The 19,063-nt window shown below is 43.0% G+C and overlaps 1 protein-coding gene across 14 annotated transcripts in view; it reads left to right on the forward strand.

Annotated features, from left to right (window-relative positions):
- Positions 1-6,313: 6,313 nt before the first annotated feature.
- NEXN (nexilin F-actin binding protein) overlaps positions 6,314-19,063 on the forward strand; it is a 41,483-nt gene continuing 28,733 nt past the window's right edge. For 6 of the 14 annotated variants that reach the window (XR_006414943.1, XM_044432405.1, XM_044432416.1 and 3 more), the window contains exon 1: positions 7,111-7,351. The gene's annotated coding sequence lies outside the window, so the exon portion shown is untranslated. The other 8 variants (XM_044432406.1, XM_044432412.1, XM_044432418.1 and 5 more) reach the window with 7 other exon arrangements.

A 19,063-nucleotide genomic window follows, 5' to 3' on the forward strand; every position in this document is an offset into this window, starting at 1 on the left:
GCACCTCATGAGGATGAGGACAATTGGAAATGCTCCAGTCCTTTGGAAATGCTCCAGCGAGCTTTGTCCAGAAGCCTTTGAACTGAGTTGTGGGGGGGGGGGGGGGGAACCCCTGTTTAAAAAGGACAGGAAGGGAAAGGGGGGAGGGGGCATAACTTTGTATGTCAGGGAAGGGATAGGATGCAATGAGAAAGAGTGCAGTGCAGATGGGGATCTGGTAGAGGCAATCTTGCTGAAACTAAGGAGTCCTGACAGGGAGAGGGACCTGAGAGTGAGGGCATGTTATCACTCTCCTGAACGATGTCCTGACAGATCAGATTCGAAGGATATCTCAGGGGAGGGAGATTTTACTCTCCCAGATATTATTTGGGATACTCGCTCAGTGGTGACAACCAGGTCACATCACTTCCTAGCCGCTATAGAGGGAGGGTTTTTCATGCAGAGGGTTCAAGAGGCGACAAGAGGGGAAATATCCTTGACTTGGTTTTGACCAACAGGGAGGATGGGGTGTAGATTGGGGAGCTCTGGATGTGAGTGATCACTCCATCCTTTGCTTTGAGATCAGGGGAATGGGGACATGCAGCAGGTTGAGTCCTAGAAGCTGGGACTTCAAGAGGGCCAGCTTTGGCCAACTGAAGGCCAGACTGGGGAAAGTCTCCTGGGATAGGTTACTGGAAGGTAAGCGAGCGGACGAGGGGTGGATAGCACTCAAAAGGGAGGTTTTTGAGACACAAGCCTTGACAGTACCTCTAGTCAGTAAGGTGGGGAGGTGGAGGAGAGTGCCACCATGGATGCAAAAGGAGGTGGTTAGAGGGATTAGATGAAAGAGGAACCTCCGTAGGAAATGGGTCCTGGGGGAGATAGACAACAGGGTATACCGGGAGGAGGAGGCCTGTTGCAGAAGGATTCTTCGCAAGGCTAAGGCTGATTATGAGCTGAGACTTGCAAAGAATATCAAGAGCAACAAAAAGGCCTTCTATCAGCATGTAAATAGCAGAAGGAAGGGGAGACAAGTAGTGGGACTGCTAAATAAGGAGGAAGGGGATCCAGTGACCATTGCGAGGGAACAGGCACAGATGCTAAATGACTATTTTGCCTCTGTATTCTCCCTAAAGCAGGACGGGGGATGTCCGCATAGGAGATTGGAGGAGGCTGGGGACTTAGGGGCACAGATTAGAGTCACCCCCCCTTGAAGTCGAGGGGCTCCTCAGAGCATTGGACATTACAAAGGCACCAGGCCCTGACGGGTTACACCCGAGAGTACTTAGAGAGTTGGCAGGGGTTCTCTCCTGCCCACTGGCCTCCATTTTTGAGTCCTTGTGGAGAATGGGTGAAGTTCCAGAGGACTGGAGGGTGGCATCAGTGGTCCCAATTTTCAAAAAGGGTAGTAGAAGGGACATGGGGAATTATAGACCGGTTAGCCTTACGTCCATTGTAGGGAAAACAATGGAAAGGCTCATAATAAGAGATCTAGTGATAGTAGTTAGGGAAGGGAGGCTGGCAGCCACACAACACGGCTTCTGCAAAACCAGGTCCTGCCAGACAAACCTTGTGGAATTCTATGACAAGGTCTCGAGATGGCTAGATGGAGGGGATGCAGTGGATGTGGTATACCTGGATTTCAGCAAGGCCTTTGACAAAGTGCCCCACGATATCCTGGTGGAGAAACTGAGGAGTTTTGGGATACACCAAAGCACTGTCCGGTGGATTAGGGCATGGTTGACTGACTGAAAGCAGAAGGTAACCATTAGCGGGGAATCATCGGGATGGCGGCCAGTGACAAGTGGGGTCCCCCAGGGCTCTGTCCTGGGGCCGATCCTGTTTAATCTTTTCATTAATGACATGGAAGAAGGAGTGAACAGCCTGCTGATCAAATTCACAGACAACACTAAAACTGGAGCAGTGGCCACAACTGAGGAGCAGGTACTCCAGATCCAAAAGGATCTGGACAGACTTTGGAAGTGGGCAGAAGACAACAGGATGGCATTCAATGTGGATAAGTGCAAGGTCTTGCACTTGGGGCATAGGAATGGGTGTCATAAGTACAGGTTAGGAGGCAAGTGGCTGGAGAGCAGCACTTGTGAAAGGGATCTCGGGATGCTGGTTGACTGCAGGCTAAACATGAGCCAGCAGTGTGATGCGGTGGTTAAGAGGGCAAACACCACCCTTGGTTGCATAGCCAGAAGTGAGAGAGGTATTACTACCACTCTATATGACTCTGGTGCACCTGTAACTGGGGTATTGTGTTCATTTCTGGGCCCCTTATTCCAGGAAGGATATAGCCAGGTTAGAGTAAGTGCAGTGTAGGGCCACAAGGATGGTGGCTGGTTTGCAGGGGATGCCGTATGAGGCGAGTCTGAGGGATCTGGGTCTCTTCAGCCTGGAGAAGAGGAGACTCAGAGGAGATCTTTTGGCAACATACAGGTATGTGAGGGGGTGACACATGGAGGTGGGTAGAGACCTGTTCTCCCCTGCAGAGGAGGGCCGGACATGCTCCAACAGAGCAAAGCTCAGAGAACCAAGGTTCAATTTAGATGCTAGGAAGTACTTCCTAGCAGTTAGGACCCCAAGGGTATGGAATGGGGTTCCACGGGGGGTGGTTGAGGCCCCATCGGTGAGGGTGTTCAAGGATGGGCTAGACATGCACAGGGTAGGCATGTTGTGAGCAGAACTGGCTAGAGCTGGGGGTCAGACTAGATGGCCTGGGAGGCACCTTCTGACTTGCTCTGTTCCTATGTGTCTTCTGAAAGAAGATCTGTGACCTTCCTGAAGTAGGTGACCACCCAGGGAACATCTGCCTGCTGCTCTGTGCAGCATTTGGGACACCAGAGACTTGGAGCCCACCTCAACAGCCCTTCACTCCCTGTGCTGCTGAGTGATGAGAGTGCAGGAGCACAGCTGTCACCTTGGTCACAGTAGAGGTGGGACGTGAGTGGCTGGGCACTATTTCCAGATGCTGCAAACAAGGCAGCAACCTTGACCAGCAGCCTTGAGTGATGACCAAAGGCCAACACAAAGGGGCACCGCCCTTTTGTGCCCATACATACCCATCTGGTGCCTTCTTGGCTCTGGGGAGTTTCTTCGTTAGTTGTACCACAACTGAGGGAGTTTTAGCTTTGCCTAGATATGTAAGGGAGGCTTGGGGATGCAATTAGAAGGGTGGTTATGGGTAGAGGAAAATTTGGTATATGGGAAGGATATGCCTATGTAGACAGGTATCTTATACCTTTACCCCCTTCAGGTCCTCTTCAGCCAAACAGTCCCTGGAAGTCATATCAGGCCACCCTCTGGCCCACGTGCTAAATGCCAGGTCAGTCCAGAATAAAATCCCTCTTATCTGCAATATGATTATTGATGAGGGTGATGACCTGGCTTGTATCACCAAGGCATGGGGGGGGGGGTTCCACCCCCTCCTGCTATGCCCACCTGGGGACTTGGTTCAGCACCAGCATCATGCAGAGGGCCAGGGAGTAGGGGTGGCCATAGTCTATAAAAATATAGTCTGTCACCAGACTTCCAGTCTACTTGGGGGCCAGGTTTGAATGTTTGTGCCTGACATTGGACTCTCAAGACAGATTAGGGATTTTGCTTGGTAGCTAGACCCACCTAGCTACCCAGCAACTTCTCTGCCTGAGCTGATGGAGGTAGTCTCAGACCTGATGTTGAGGACCCCCAAAATACTGTTTTTGGGGAACCTGAATATCCATGCCAAGGCTGCTTTATCTAGGGCAGCTCAAACCTTCATGGCTGCCATAACAACCATATGACTGTCTCAACTTGTGATTGGCTCAATGCACAAAATGGGGCATACTCTGGACCTGGTCTTTTCAACAGATCTGGAAGATGGTGGATCAGATGACATTGTTCTCAGGACAGTTTACAGATAGTGAAACATTAAAACAGCATAACAATAACCAAAAACATATATAAGGATACAAGCAAAACAAACTAAACGACTGTAACACACAATAAGCTTCAGTTTGCAGTCTCAAATGAAGTAATCAAGATGTGTCTGTTTATAGAAGGCTAAGCAGTAGGTCATGCATGCTGTAGTGTACTCAGTCCTGAAGTTGACAAAAACAGTAAAGAGAAGGCCCTGACATCACCTACCACTATCTCACTTCATTAAGTGACAGAACAGATCTTAACGCCTGGGTAGTTTGTTAAGGAAACACATGTGCCTTCAAGTAATTTACTCCCCAGCTGTTTAGGATCTAATATGTCAATAGTGCTCAGAAATGGGCCAGAGGATAGTATGACTCTTTGAACAACTGCCCAGATAATTTCCTTGCAGTCCCTTCCACTGAAAAAGCATGTCACTGAATTTTGCTCTTACAGTCTTCAAAGGCCACCCCCCATAGAAAACACTATAATCATCTAAATATTATAGATGCATGGGTAATATTTTGTGACCAGGACAGGTCATGGTGGTGCACCATCTTTAGCTGGTGAAAGGTAATTTATGCCGCAGAGGTCCCTTAAGATTCTGTAACAATGCCAGTGTGACATTCTCCCCTGCCCCATTGGATTTCTGTAGCATATGCTACTGAGCATGCTCATATGCCATGCTCAGTACTACAAAATGAAAACTAGTTTCTTTTTCCTGTCTGTGCTTCCTCACAGTCTTCCTTTTCCATTATGTTTACATTCTGGAAAAAGATCAGATTATCCCTCATGTCCATAAGATATGATTATCCATAAGATAGAAATACAAAAAAAGCAAGACTACAAGTATGTTTCGTGGTCTCTCTGTTTCTATTCGATGATCTTATCCTGCCATATTGCTTTCAGAAGTGATCATTCTCCCAAAGCAGCAGTGTTATTTTGGAGTTAGGTGATGTCATACATGTGATTGGGCTGTTACTGAACATGCCAGAGGAGAGGGGAAGGGAACTATCTCTTTATTTCAAGATGATACTGTGGCTCAGACTGTGCCTGCAGTTGTGACTGTTCCTTAGTTCAGAACTTAATATATTCCTGGTGGTTCTGTATCGACCTATGGCCCAGTTGGAGTCCACCCAGAGAAGAACTTTCAGTGTGGTGCCCATTTTGTATAGAACTCCCTGCCTCTGGAGGTCAGGCAGGCACTAACACTGTATTGTTGTTGGTACCTACTAATATTCTCTCTCTCTCTCTCTCTCTCTCTCTCTCTCTCTCTCTCTCTCTCTGAGTTCTCCTTGACTGATGAGCCATTTTATTGGTATTAGGTTCAAACAAATAAAAGCTTGCTTTAATATGGCATTCGTATTATAAGATACCATTAATACCTACTCTAAAAATACCAGCAATGCAAACAAAAATAGTGATAACACTTGATATAAAAGGAATGCTACATCCTGATTAACATAGAAACAAAGGTGATTTTTTTCTGCTAAAATTATAAGTAGTTTGAGCACCTGTGGCTTTCTGGTAGGCTTTAGAACAGTTTTTACTCTGTTCCCATTATGGCAGAGAAGAAGATAATGTTGAAAGGGAAAAATTTGGAAGACTTGGTGGTTCTTTCCCAGCTCAGAAACAGTGCCCCTTAGAAGTATCAATAATTTCTGGTATTATTATCATTATTAGGCTTAAAAGAGTAACAAAGCAGATGGTTGCTGCATTCAAGCTTGGTATCAACTCCACAGTGATGGAGATACAAGGGCCAATACTGGAGTGTTCACTTTTGTGCTGATACAGATCAAGTATGGTTCATCTTCATCGGGGCCAGAAAACATATCAACGTGCTTCTTCCCTGTTCGTAAAGATACAGTAACAGGTGCAACTGTTGTAGTTTGGTGGTTTTGGTTGTATCGTCAGTTTATGCTTCTGGTTTCTAGTTATGTGGGTCCCACGCATACCTTAGGAACTAGAAAAATATTTAAGTCTACTTGGAAAATTCAAGGAAACAGTTTATAGATCATTGAATGGATGATTCAACACATTTTTTATTCTGCATTTTCCCTTGTATTAATGCTCAGTGGAGGGACTAGCTTACTGGCATTTGCTGTGACTAAGACAGAAAATGCAAACAAGTGAAAAGAACAACCCAGCCCCATGCTATATCGAGGCAGAGGAAATCTAGTAAAATATTTCCCTTCTGGTTGTGCTAATTAAAGAGTAGAAGTTATCCTGGATGTGCATGTCCTGTCTACCTTAATAGAAAGGTCATCACAATTTTGATGTTACACTGGGGTGATCCCATGTTTCTGAACACTAGTAAAGTACTGAGAATACACTAGTAGTTTCCAAGGTCTGGTGCTCATTGGACTTCATGGTCACACAATTATCTGGTAAGTTACTATTATTAGTTGCTTGCTCTCTATGAGTTTAGAGCTATAAAAAAGCCACCAGCATCTTTGCTTCAAACAGCTCTAATATACATAAGGGAAGCTTGCCACGGGGTGGTCGGTCACTGCCCTAAAGAACTGGACCCGAAGTATTTGAGTGCTTGGGGGAAAGCAAGCCTTCTGAAGCACATAATAGTAAGTATGGAAAAACAATAAATAGAGACTGTTGTTACGAATGCCTTTAGATTGAGGTGACGCTGTTCTTTTTGAACGAGGCTCTTGATGCTGGAAATGATGTCTGTGCGGTCGCTGAAGGCAGAGATGCCCTTGTGAGGTTTAGCGTGAGAACAGGAAGGACCTTGGTGCGCGCCTTCCTCGTTTTGAATAGACTTCATAAGCAGCTCAGCAGAGCGGCCACGGGGCTGACGGTACCTGGAGGTTGCACTCGACGTGGGGGGTCCAGCTTTAGTGGTGAGGGAAATGCACTCTGCACCTACTCAGGGGCACATTTGCGGAATGCTGGCACTGAGACCAGATGCCGAGCTGAGCCCTGGGGCAGATGCCATGGTGGCCTTTCGCCCGTCTCCCCCTTCCCCGGCGCCTCGTTTCCCTTTGCTCGCTGGCGAGCAAACTGCCCCTCCTCACACCAATTGGGGAAATTCTACTCTTTCCCGAGTCGCTGGATATTTATAGCCTAACGGCGCTTCCAGCCCAAAATAACCCGGCGGGGCCGGAGACGGGTCCTCTACAGCAAGGGCACGGGGTAGCGGGGAGAGAGAAGGAGGGGGCGGCCGGCGCGCGCGCGCGCGCGCGCGCGCGTGTGTGTGAGAGAGAGAGAGAGAGAGAGAGAGAGAGAGAGAGAGAGAGAGAGAGACGGGACAGCTGCAGCCGCGCCGGGGCTCGCCTGGAATGCAGGAGCGGGCTGCGCACCGGGACTTTTATGGAAACTTGCAGAGCCCGTCGCTGGAGCCGCAGCCAAGGGGCGCGCAGCGGCGGCGGCAGCAAGAGCTCTCCAGCTTCCCTCACGCCCACCCATCCGCTGGGATTAACTGGAGACGACGAGCGAAGCGCACGGGCGCTCTGAGGTACGAAAAGCTGCCTTTCGAGGGGTAGCGAGGACAGCGGCGCGGGCTTCACGGGGAAGGAAGGGTTTCGGGACAGGCGGGCGAGCGCCGCTTCCCCCGAGGGAAAGCTCTCGCTTCCACAACGACAGGCAGCCCCAGCTGACTTGACTCCCTGCCGGTTGCCCCTGTGCTGGTCAGGGCTCGACGAGGGCTCTGGCTGCCTTTGCATTCACTGTGCCTTTGCGAGCGTTGTGGGTTGCTCTCAGTTGGGAGCCAGCATGACACAAGGAGGTGGGATGCTTATTAACCCGTCCACAGCGGCAGTTTCTTGGGCCCTGACAAGCTGCTCCCAGCCCGCCTCCCCCGGGCAAGTTTCAGGGTCTCCTCGGGAAGGCAGGAGCTCAGCACTCTGTCCGCTCCTCGCCCTCTCTCCTCTCCCCGAGAGCTGTGCTCCATATCGAAGGAGCAACAGGCTAAACCATTTTACTTGGAAGAAAGAAAATACCAACAAATGCGCTAAGCTCGTTTGGAGCTGCTGCCTCTAAATGGAGGAATCGGCCAACGCCAAACTACTGTGCAATGGAGGAACACATCTGGTATGGCATCTTGGAACAGGGTAATAGCAGCAGATGTCCTTTGTTGCAAGGGAGGGCCCCTCTTATTCTGAAACTGTTCCACTTGGACAACTCCAAAATCTGCTGCGCGCGGTAGAAATATCCCCCCCCCCGCCGTGCCTCATACTATATTCTGTTTTAATTGAATCAACATTAAAAACTATCATCCTAGTACTCGCAAGCCAGGGCAAGAGGCAGCGGAGTTATCTAAGTTCCGGAGAGAACAGCTTGGATTATGCGAATGTCTTTCTGCTTCCTAGAGGTCAATAAAAGGAAACCTTTTACTGAAAGGTGTAGGACTGATCGGTGGCTAAGGAGATGACAACTAGGAATAAGGTGCTGAGCTAATATTAGAGCCGAGGTAGTGGTGGTGATAGTGTCACCAGATAAGTGGGTGGGTGATCGCTAAACCCTTGCTCTCGTCATTTGCTTATCTCGCCTAGCTGCTTTGCCTTTACTAAATGCAAAAGGGTGTTCTGAGTGGCGCTGACACGTCATAAGAATTTATTTTAAACTGCTTCCCAGTGTTTAACTGCATATATATTATTAATTTGAACTGTACAGTGCAGAAAAGAATATTTTAACAAAATGTGAAGGCAACGGATAATTGTTGACCGAAGCAAAAGGCAGCCATATAGTTTTGTCATGTACAAGTGGAAATGAAGGACACCTGAACTAGAAAACCCGATGTTTCCTGAATAGGGGATGGAGCTTTTAAATGAAGTCATGGGGAGAGGAGAGTGTGTGTCAACAGTATCAGGCAAGTTCTAGTTGGAATGCCTGTATGGATGGGGTACTGGTTAAGAATGCTGAACTGGAACAAAGGAGATTGAGGTGTTAGTTCCCATTCTGCCATGAAGCTTACTGGGTGACTTTGGACCTATCATGGACTCTCAGCCTAACCTCTCAACCTCACAGAGTTGTGGTAAGGACACAATGAAGAGAGCTTGGTAAGCAGTCTTGGGTTCCTTGAAAGAGAAAGGAAGGATACAAATGTAATATCATTACCATCATCTTCAGGATTTATATGTGTATAGTGCATGCCTAACGTACTGATTTTTTTAAAAAATATGTACAATTTAAGATACAAGTTTTTTATAAAATGTGCTGTTGAAAATAAATGGTGTATGGTTGACAATATTGTGCCATAATATAAAATACATTATCTTAAATAAGGAAGGGATAAGGGACGGTTGCTGGCATTTTGTATTACCAGGTTGACTGTGCAGCTGTGTCGTCCTGGCTATGGGCTTATGCGACCCCAGTTTAGGTGACTTTTTTATTACCTCAGTTGTGGGACATACAACTGAAATGTCTCTTTCCTACCATCTACCCTGCCTTGCTTTGCAATAGCTTCTGATTCCTTGTATGCCAGAACAGAAATTTCTCAGACTTTCTCAGATGAAGGCCTACTTGAGAGAACAAAAAATGACTAAGTCCTGCTAGTCACAGAATGCTAACAAGATGGAGACCAAGTCAGGGCCGTCTTAATGCATGGGCCTGATGGGCCCTTGCCTGTGGGCCCCGTACTAATCTGTGTATGTTAACCCTTGGAAAATTGGAAAACTTCCAAAACTTCCAAAATTAACAGTAGTTGTAGTTGTCGTAGGGGCCCCAGTACACTGCTTTGCCTGGGCCCATAATGCTGTTAAGATGGCCCTGGACCAAGTTTTGTAAAATTGGCTGGCAATTGCTGATATTTCATCTAAACCCTCACTGAAAATTGCTGAATTCTTTCCCACAGCTTTTTGCTGCAGCAGGGTCTTCCCTAGTTCATCTTTCTTCAACTAAGCTACAGATACTGGCTCTGGAGTCAGCATTACACAGTGCTCCCATTTCTGGAAGAATTTGCTGATCCAGAGGCTCTCTGTTTGAGTTCCCAGAATAATGGCCTTGGACACCAGTGTGCCCACACATCTCTCTCTTGGCATCTGTCACACTCTATGACTCTTGTGATATTAATTTTATTTAAGAACATTTAAAAGTGTTGTTTTAACAGGGAGATGGCCATGCTGCAAAGCAACATATTGCCCTCTGAGTTCAAAATCTTTATTAGGGTTCAGTGGGTGGATTTACAGTTTGGAACTCAGATTCCCATATCTTCCATAGACTTAAGTTCTTCAGCTATTTATTTTTCTATTAGTCTCACCAGTTGGTCTTCTGGGAAACACATGGCCTTGACTCTCAAAATTCCAAATATCCCCACTTATCCAAAAAGGTTTGAGACACCTGCTCTAAATAAGCTATTTGATATTGCTTCTCTTCCACTCTTCCTCATGACTTCCTTTCATAGTCTTCTGGACTATCTATTGTAATTTCCTCTTGTGTTATTCTTTCATATTTAATGTGTTTCTTTCAAACCTTTCATACCTGCTGTTCTTACATTCACTTTTTACTATAAGAGCTTCCTTACTTAACTCCCACCCTCTTTAATTCTGTTTTAAAAAATTATTATTAGCCAACTCCCACTGCTACCAATTGCCTAAGGTAAGGTATATGATGCAACTGTAACTGGTTAGGCAAATAAAGAGACACTGGGTAATGGGCAAAGCTGAGACCCACCTGATGTTTAACTGAAAAACCATTGCAAGGTGTCAACATACAATTTCAGAAACACTGTGTTAGAACACTTGCCAATCCTGATTTTAAAAAGAAAGAATGACAGAAAGAAAGAAAGATTGAAAGAAAGACTCTAAGGATGTGCAGTTGGGGATTTTAGGTTGATAAAATCATAGTACCACCAAAACTACAGAAATAAAATGGAGTTTGTATCAGCTGCCTTGATGTCCTTATCATGTGCCACTCATTGGATTTGCAGGTCCCTTGGACTAAGGGCTCTGGCCTTCTGAGCTAGGCCCAGCCCTAGCTGCACCAGGTATCTGATACATTTTACTGAATCATATTCAACACAAGGAAATATGTTTGCCTACCAGTTCAGCTGGGTCCTTGCTCATTATAGTTCTCACAGAGGTGAAATACAACTAGTGGCTAAGAAACTCTTTTGTTAACTGCAAAGCCCCAATTCATATCTCATTTTTCCATTGAAGTAACCAAGCAAGCAGGTTGATCAAACCTACTCTGCCTTAGGCCTTTCATTTCTACAATATTAACGTAATGCTGACCTATATTACAGGATTATTGTAATAATGACCAGGAAAAATCACATGGCACATTTCTAGTGCCAAATAACTGCCAGCGCCAAAGCTGTTTATTTTATAAATAAACCACCCCGAGGTTTCGGCAAGGGGCGGCATAGAAATGCTATAATAATAATAATAATAATAATAATAATAATAATAATAATAGTAAGGGACAGGGAACACAGTTTAGAATTAGAAAGGTATCTCTCCAACTGTCCTCGACCTTTCAGGAATACCCGCTGTACAATGAACATGTGCAAGAGGAGGAAAGATTAGGAATGAGCAGGTTAGTTCTGCCCCTTTCCAGGAGTGAAGTTGGAAGGGTGTATCCTTATAGGCTCCCTAACCAAATTAGAACACTTCTCTAAAATACTTCATTCCATTATTTTCACCTACTCAGAGGTTTTGCTTTTCCAACAGGCATTCAATATGCTTTGGCTATGAACTTGCTCAGTCTTCATTGGGTAGATTTTGAAGGGGGAAGGCTCTTTGCCTCCTTTGGTTTTTGCACAAGTTGTAATCTGTACCATGAGAGGGTAGTGAACTTGGTCCTCTATTTGCCATTTCTTACCTGTGGTCCTCCTCAGTGCTACCAACAAGGTAACATGTTTATTTTTCCTGGTTCCACTAAAACAGCTCTTTATTCTTGGTAAGTCTGGTGTTTGTCAGGCAATTCACATTAACCAAAGTTAAGTCATGGACAAATTTAGCTGTTTAGTTTGAAAAACAGCAAAGTGGTTGGCCTGTAACAGAAAGGCAGTTGACCATCTAAACCTTATCAAAATGGTTTCCCTAATTAAATAAATAAAGTCCTAGTAGTAAAGAAACTACATTTGTCATAGCATTTTAGCACTGCCGTTTCCTGCATTTTTTTTTTTTTTTCAATTTAGCTTCTATTTTCCCAAAGGTCTTGATTCTCTACAACAATCCCTGTATTAGTTTCTTTCTTTTGATGACTGACTTTTGAACTGCATGTAGGCATGCCATTTTCATTTATATACTCTATTCTGACTCCTCCTCCCAACCTCTCAGTCAGTCAGAAAGGCAGTATAATTTTCTTGGTTAAGTTTTTGGACCCGCATGAAATAGATTAGTTAGGTTTCAGTGTCCCATTATATTGATCTTTTGGACCACATGGCAATACCCAGCTAGTTAAACCCCAAACAACCCAATGATTAAACATGAAGAAACAATTATTTTATAACAAGTATAAAATAGCCAAACAGTTTCATTATTTCAGATATGATAAATTATTTTTCTATAATAAAAAATTTCCTATAATGAAGGTTTGATGGTTGTCATCTTTTAAGACAGTAAGTTCAGTAAGAAATTAGTATCTGTAAGAGAAATAATGTATTCTGCAGAGCTTTGTATCTTCTTTCCCCTGCAGATTAACAAGCTATTTTCACCAGCAAAGGGTTAAATACTCCAAGCTTCCACACTGTTTCACTGATCAAATTAGCAGCCACCCACATGCTACCTATAATGGGAGTGAAAAGCTTGGCTTGGCTTGGGTTGGGTTGGGTTGGATGTTCAATATTTTTGGTTTACCAAGCTGAGATATGGATGAACCTTTAGGTACAAAACCAAATGTTTCATTTTCCTTTTGTGTGAAGATAAACTAGGAAAACTGTTATTAGCCATAATTAAAGCTGTGGTTTAATATCCTGGCTTCTTTGGAAGTTTGCAGTTCAGATGAAACAGCAAATAATGATCAATGAAGGACTTCCTGGTTTATTGTTGCTTGCTGGAAAGGGAAGAACATGCATGCATGCATACCTAATATTTTGTTAATAGCTTGGTTTATTAAGCTGAAATATTGGTAGTCCAAATGCAGCTACTGGAGGAGTGACCATATACTTCCTATCAAAATCAGTAGTGGCTTTAAGGTTGGAATAAAAAGGCTGTGGTTCTTTGAATCCAAGGGATTTCCCCCCCTTTAATCTGCAATCCTATGTATATCTAGTGAAGAGTAAACACTATTGAACTCAACAAAATTTATTTTGGAGTTGATATAACTAGGATTGTATTGATTTATTTCATATTGAACAGCAGTGCTGCCTTGTCACAAGGTAAATTGCTTCTGGAGCTGAAGAAAGTTACAAAATCAGATTTTGACTATGATACAGAGATCAATTGTTTAAAGCAAATGGACATTCTATTGGCTAAAGGAAGGCTCTTTCACACAAACAGTTCTTTGGATCTTGTCTTAGAAATTAATACTATAGGGCTATTCAAGGCAGGCTACAAAGTGATGTTTCCAAGCATGTTACAAAGTGACCGACAACTAGAATCTTGTTCTCTAAAAATAACAATTTGGAAATTACATTGTTCTTTACCATCTTGGTAACATGGTTTCTAACTGCTTACCTTTTAGGACATCCTCTGAATCCAGTGGTAATAAATGTGTGTTCACTGTTAGTGAATTTCCACTGAAATAAAACATGTTTTTAGCACATTTGTTTTTCTGTTTCTTTATTAGCAAACAAGCTGATTTTACTGTTCCGTGTTATGGTTGTAGTTGAAGGACATTTTGTATTTTGATCAGCCTCTGTTTCTTTAATCATAACCATGTGCAACATCTCTGTGTGTAGATGCTGGTAAAAACAAGAGTATAATTTGGTGAGGTGTATGTGTGACTGTGTCTTTAAATGGATCTAGAAAATTGAATCTGTTAAGGTGCACTCCTACTGATGCTTAGACAGAAAAAGGCCTACAGCTCCTAGCATGTGGCTGTGGCTTGGTGGGAGTTGCAGGCCCCTCTTCTGTTTAAACACAAATAGAATTGCACCTTTAGCTAAGGAGATCAGGGAAGAAGTCTTGGAACAATGTGCTCCTTTTCCTGTTCAGTATGCTCTGCATTTGTAGTGAAATGGAAATTGGCAGCTATTCCCCAGAACATGCTGCTAAGGAGTTTGGAGTATATGTATACACAGGCACATGAAATGTAACACATGTTTTTCCCCTTTCAGTGCCAAGTGTAAGGATTATTATATACTTTAGCTTTATGCAGTCTTTGAAAAGTTTATTGAAAGGCCACATGGAAGTTGCCTAAAGCAAGTCAGCAAGCTCTAAACAACTGTCCAAGGAATTGCTTACAGGTCAGCCAATAGGAAAATAGATGACTTTGAGGCAATTCTGCCTGCTTCTGGAAATAGGCTTCATCCCTTGCAATGGACAAACAAGACTACTGCTTATTCAGCATCTCCCTAGCAATAACAAGTTGCTTCCTCTTTGCCATTTGTGAATAGTGGGAACTACTCTAAGAATATGTCCTGGAATGTCTTTTTTAGCTGCAAAATAGATTGGCTCTACTGATGGCCTGAGGAAAATATCTGGTTCACTAGAGTAGCCTTCTCCAGTCTGATACCCTCCAGATGTTTGGATTACAACTCCTACCAGCCCCAAGCAGCATGGCTAACTGGGAAGATTGGTGATGCAGCTCAAAGCAGCTGGGGGACACCAGATTGGGGAAGGTGGCTGTAGAGGATATTTCTTCACACAATCACATCCTTGTTCCCTAAAAGAGCCACCACACCATGATAGTGCGGGCTGGGTGGATGGCCGACGGTACACTAGCTACTCCTGAACTGTAGAGGATTACACATCTGTTGATGAACTGGCTCCTCGGTGCTTTTCTAGCCTTTTCTATAAAATCACTTGCTTTGTAGGATCTTTTTTCAGATGCTTTCAAGATACTACCCACCCATCAGTGATGGCTATGGTGTTGTTTAAGAGGAATAATTACCGTTCTTCTCAGGCACAGTCTATGGAACTTTTTAATGATATTGGAAGTGGAATTTGACTTAGATAGCAAATGCAAAATTGGTGAACCATCTGACCACCTCCAGTAGTTGAGGCACAAATTATTAAATAGAAGTTGACTGGTTCAGGCATGAACTTGAAGCACTCTTGCATACTTCAACTAGGCGTCTTTGGAACCTCGCCATTTATTTTCTGGGATACAGTGGGCCTGTTGCAGCACCCTTCCCTCATTCATGTGGAAACCCTGGGGCAAAAAGTGAATGAAATGTATTTAAATGAATGGAATTTCTTAACATGCACCTATTATACTGGATTCAGGCAAAATTGTATAGTCTTATTTAAGACCTATGTATGAACTACTGCAGTTTAGATATAAGACTAGTAATAAATAATACATATTTTGTAGTATGTTAATACCTCAAAGTTAGTATTGAAGGATCCAGAGCATATACATCACCAAAATATTTGAATATATTGTGCTTTATTTTTAAATCTGAATCAGTTAGTCTACTTTTTAAAAATCTATTTTTATTGACACATTTGGTTATAAGTGCATGGATAATAGCACATTTTGGGACTTTTACTAGTGTATCTTTTAGAATTTTGGAGGAAAGGGGACAAAGTGATAGTGTTATGAATATCATTCAGGACAGGATCATTATAAAAAGTTCTCTGAAGCTGTGATCCTGTGCATGTTTACACAGAAAAAAGGCATTTTTCCTGTCTAAACATGCATGTGATAGTGCCCTAAATTTCAGTGCTAAATGAAATGTATACAAGTCATGCAATATGGTCTTAAGTTTTCAAATACAGCACTTTTCTGGCCATGTCAAACCTAAGTGGCAGTGAATATGTAGATTTTGATAGAAAGGAATAAATAAAGTCTTCCTTGAACTTTCACTGTGAAACAAAAGCTTTCTTGTGACATCTCAACCAACAAAACATTCAGCAGAAGTCCTATACTACCTTGCTTGGAAGTGGGTCCTGATGAACACAGTGGGATTTACTACAGAGTAGGCATGTTTAGGATGGCTCAGTTAAAGCATTTTGATTAGACAAGTGAATAGAGAATTTGACAAAAGGCAGACATGTCAATATATGGATAACCTGAAGACTGCTGGTAGAGATTTACCCAACAGTGAAAGAATTAACTCAACAGATCTTCAATCCATGTTAAGAATAAAGTGTAAGTTTTTAAAATGGAGGGAAGGCATCAGGAAAAACGGGAAGAACTTCCAGTTAGGGAAATTTTCCTGCCTTTTTATAAACTTGTAATTCAAATCTTGTTATATCTTCACATGCAGATCTTTAGGCATTAGTACTGCCCAAAGCACGTGCTCTTGAGTTGAAACAAGAATATTGGCACATTCCTTTTGCCTGTTGTTCCTTTCTCTGAAGAGCCACCCCTGCTGCCATTACACTGTTGCAATAGATTTATTTACCTATTTATTTATTTGAAGTTTTTCTATACAGTCATTCATTAAAAATCTCATGACAATTTACAATTTTTAAAAAAACCAATTAATTCAAACAGTAAAACAGTTAAAAACAGCTTAGTGCCAGTACTTGCTAAAATAATTAAAATACCATTCAACAATTAAAAACACAGGATAAATAAAAAGGTTTTGTCCTAGTGGCAGAATGAATAAAGCACCAGTGCCAGGCGTACCTCTCTGGGGAGTGAGTTCCATAATCAGGGTGCTATAGCAGAAAAGGCCCTTCTCGTAACAGCCTTCCTCACCTCTTTCAAGGAGAGCTCTCAGAGAAGGCTCTCCACAGATGATCTTAAGGTCTGGGCATGATCATATGGAAGGAGACATTCCCTTAGATAACCAGGCCATAAATCATTTAGGGTTTTATATGTCATTGTCAGCACTTTACATAGGGCCCAAATTTCAATTGGTAGCCAGTGTAGCTGATATAGGACTGGTGTAAAATGTTCTCATCTAGCAGTCCCAGTCAGCAATCTGGCAGCTCTATTTTGAACTATTTGAACTAATTGCAATGTCCAGATCATCTTCAAGGGCAACCCCACATAAAGTGTGTTACAATAGTTTAAGTACGAGGTTACCAGTGCATGAGTTGCTGTTGCTAGGGCTTGCCTGTCCAGGGAAGGATGCAGCTTTAGCTGAAGGAAAATGCTCCTTGCCGTAAATGCCACCTGAGATTCCAAGGATAGCTTTGGGCCAAGGAAGTATTTCCAAGCTGTGTACCCTGTTCCTTAGAGGGAGTGCAACTGCATCCAAAACAGGGTGTATATCACTCACCTGAACAGTTGGCCCACCCTCCAGCAACACTTTTGTCTTATCTGGATTGAGCTTCAATTTGTTGGTCTGGATGAGGGTTAGGGTTAGGGTTAGGGCCACAAGGCTGAAAAAGTAAGAGCAAAGCTGTCATTGTCCTGTAGAATACCTAGGGATGAGCTGGCAGTATATGCAGAAGAGAGGGCAGAAATCCTGGGGAGTAGGAAAGGCTGGCAAATGGGAAGGGGTGAGGATGGATAATTTGGAGCTGAAAGATGAGAAAGGCAGGAAAAAAAATAATCATGCTTCTTTCCTGCCACTTCTCCACTTACAAGGTATTGAATTGGATTTATAACTATATAATTCCAAGTAACATCTTGTTTGGACCCCAGGTGGCTGCAGGAGAATGTAAACAAATAATTGAGAACCTGTTTATGCTGTAGATACAGTGTTTACTAGAGCCTCATTGAGGTGATTGTAGATTCCTTATAGAAGGAAGCATGGAGGAATAACTTTTTTGCTGAATGCTGTGAAGTTGAGGAGGAACTGCTGATTGTGTATAAAATTGACAACATTTTCTTTCCATTATATATGCTCAAGTGAGTTAAAACCCAAAGAGAGCCTTTGGGCTGTTGGGTGGTATAAAATGTATTAAATAAATAGATAAACATAATAAAACAATATGCATGTTCTCTAATATGTGAATAACAAGCTGCTGAGTTCATTTGGGAAAAAGATCTTAGGACCATCCAATTCCATTTGGCAGTTTCTGATGGGTCAGCAGACAATAAGCAGTTTTCCTAACCAAACCTCCAAATTGCGCAAGAATTCGCTGATGTTGCCAGATATGAGAAGCAGTAGCAGTATGTTTTGGTATTAAGAACGCTAACAACCATCTAGCAACCATAAATTCAGTCTTAAAAGGTAATAATTGCATCCAGGTTTTTCCTAGCTGAGTTTGAGCCTGTGGAGCATGAACTAATGAAGCCAAATTTGCTTTTAAAAAGCTTGTGCAAGATTAAGCTGGTACAAAGCACTCTTACATCTATTCAGAATTAGGGTTGGATCCAGGATTATCCTTTAGATACCGAACTTGCTGCTTCAAGGAGACTACAGCCCCACTTCAGAATGGGCTATATGTCTATTCCTCACTCACCTACCATTCATCTTCCTATTCTCTGTTTTCTGTTAATAAATAGACTAATAAATATTCACAAGTACAAACAGAGGAAGTTTGTGTATCATTAGTTTATAGCTTTTTAACATTAAGCTGCTTTGAAGCTTTTGTAGATAATTTCCAACATAAGGTGATATCATTATTCTTCCCATATCAGAGGTGGTAGAAATACAAGGTTAGGCATGACTTGTTCATAATCGAACTGTGAGTGTCTCTTCCTTGAGGCTCTGCTGTGTCTGCCTCTTGCTTCCCTAACTAAGGTGGGAGGATATGTTCTTGCACTAACAGTTCTGATTAGCCCTGTTGGGCTTAAATGCTTGACTTCTGGCGCAAAATAAGGACAGAATCAGTTTGGTTTTGCATATTACAGGGTGGAAAGAGATATGCTGCAATCTTATGTCTCTGATTAGTGTCCCTGCATGGTAAATTTTGCAGATGTGTGTTGATTTCATTAATGTTTCACATTTTTAGGTGTATGTGAAATCCATCTTATTTGGGCTACTAAAAATGTTTCATTTAAAATATTCTCAATATGTAATTTGTATATTTCCCCTATAAAGTATGTTCCCAAATAGTGGTACAGGGGCACTAAGCAGGCTGAGGTGTTCTCAGAACCTTCTTGTAGACTGTGTTGCTGCACTGCAGATTGAATTAGAAACTTAAATTGAAGAAGTTCAAAAGCTAAAGAAAAGAAGTCCATTTAAAAGCTTTGGCCTATGAAACTTGATGCTACAATACATTTGTTAGTTTCTGATGGCATTTCTGACCATTGGTCATGCTGCCTGGGACTGATG

The sequence above is a fragment of the Varanus komodoensis genome, unplaced genomic scaffold, assembly GCF_004798865.1.
Source record: "Varanus komodoensis strain SLA01 unplaced genomic scaffold, ASM479886v1 scaffold24, whole genome shotgun sequence".
In the NCBI taxonomy this organism is placed as follows: domain Eukaryota; kingdom Metazoa; phylum Chordata; class Lepidosauria; order Squamata; family Varanidae; genus Varanus; species Varanus komodoensis.